Raw genomic sequence first — 2,193 nt, forward strand, 5'->3', positions numbered from 1 at the left:
CATAACATAATCCACAAAGACAATGTTCTCCATAATACTTTGGTGAGTATGGTCTAGGATCTTAAAAGTTCTTGAGCAGGTACATAGGTGCAACTGTTGGTCTCTCCATGTGTGGAAGAAAGAAGAGTTAATAAAATTGGAGATGTTTGGAATCAATTAGTCCAGTGGACTCATGGAACACGTGAACATCAGTCTCCACAACTCTGAGACCAGAAGAACTAGATGGTGCCTGGCTATACTTACCAACTGTTCTGAAAAGGACCATGTTAGAAAGTCCCAGATAGAATGGGAGACAATGTGGAATAAAACTCAAAATTATAACAAAGATCAGGCTTGCTGGTCAGGAAGAGACTGAAGGAACATCGGACTATGGCTTGTGGCCACCCTTCAGGTCTGGAATGGAACATACCCTCATAGTCCAATTTTCAAATAAGTGGTGGATAGGTATGTAGCAGGGACAACAACACTAATGAGGTATGTTCACCAAGGAATGGCCAACTATTCAAGATCAAAAGGGCAACATTTACCTGGGTACAGGTTCAGAAGTGCTGGAAAGGAGGCAGGAATGGAAATAGGAACCACAGGAAAAAGTGGGATAACTGTTGTTACATAGGGAGGATTGCACTCATTGAGATGAAACAAAGTGTGTTATTTGTTGCATGCAAAACTGATGATCTGCCCTGTGAACATTCACTTTCTTCACAATAAAAAGTTACAAAACAAAACAAAAAAAGTAGCAAGCCAGAACTGCATAGTGAAGTAACTGTTCATTGAATCAAGTTGGCTCAGACTCATAACAACCTTATGCATATACCAAACAAAACATTGCTGACTCATACACCTCTTCATCACTGGTGTATGAAGAACTAAGATTTAGGAAATTGTGAACTGGTTAGCATAATATTTGCTTGGGGAAAAGTGTTTTTTTGATGTTGAATAAAAGAGCAGTTTTCTTTCTTGGAACTGGAGAGAGGCAATTGTTTGCTGTATCACCATGTTGCTGAGTCAAATCTGGGGACATCCTGTTAATGTTAGCCTTAGCGTTGTAAAGCTGGAAGCCTTTGAGAGCCTCCTGCTACTGCTGATGAGGAAATGGAAACTCAGAGAGTTCTGGCTTTCCCGTAGGCCCACAGTGAATGAGGAGTCAGGGCCAGGTCCTTCTTTAGTGTTCCTTCCCTTTCCTGACCTTGTTGGGCAGCAGATGAACCACCTGCCTCCTCACTCTCTGGGGAGCATTTTTATGTCACCCTGTGCCTGGGAACCTGATGAAAATGATCATGCATTACATTATCCAAACACAAAATGGAAGGTCAATGTCGTTGCTGTTGCTAAGTGCTGTTGAGATGGGTCTGACTCATAGCCATCCTCTATAGAGTTTCCGAGGAGCAACTGGTGAATTTCAGCTGCAAACCTTAAGGTTCAAACCCACTTTTGAAATTGAGTGTTTATCCTATGGTGCCATACCAGGACTCCAGAAGACGTAGGAAGAGTGTTAATTACGTAGTACTGATGTCAAGCAATGGTGTGGACAGCAGTGTGGGCACTGTCAGATAGACTTGCCTTCAAGAAAGGGAGCTGCTATCCAGTGACGTCAGAACAAGATGAAATGGGCATACAGAGAATGACTTCCTTATAGTCTGCCTAAGCAGCCCTGAACTTCAAGTCTTTCCACAGATATCTTCTAAAGGTTCTTAAGAGCAGGTTTGCTATCCAACTTCTGGAATGGGAGAAGTATGTAATTCAGCTTGAAGAGAAGAGGATGGAATATTTCTATCATTCATTTATTTATGTAAGTTTATTTATCATTTATTCATCCTCGTCCCTTCAAACTTGTTCCAAATAGAAAATCGAGATAATGCAGCATGAAACTTAGAATTCAGAATGTAACTTCTTAGCAAGATCAGTCCTGTAGTCTAATCTCTTTTGGGGATGTCTCTACACTTTTTCCCTTATGCCCAATTTGCCAGATGGTTTTTTTGTTTTGCTTCAAGATTTTTATTGTGAATTGAGTGAAAGTTTACAGGGCAGATCATCAGTTTTACATTCAACAAATCATACATCTTGTTTCATTACAATGGTTATAATCCCCTCCATGTGTGGCACTGTGGGGTAATGCGTCAGACTGCAAAGTAGTTTGAACTGTGGTCAGTGGTTCAAGCTCACCAGCTGCTCCTTGGAAACCCTATACAGGGT

Source organism: Chrysochloris asiatica, unplaced genomic scaffold (genome assembly GCF_000296735.1).
Source record: "Chrysochloris asiatica unplaced genomic scaffold, ChrAsi1.0 scaffold00024, whole genome shotgun sequence".
NCBI lineage: Eukaryota > Metazoa > Chordata > Mammalia > Afrosoricida > Chrysochloridae > Chrysochloris > Chrysochloris asiatica.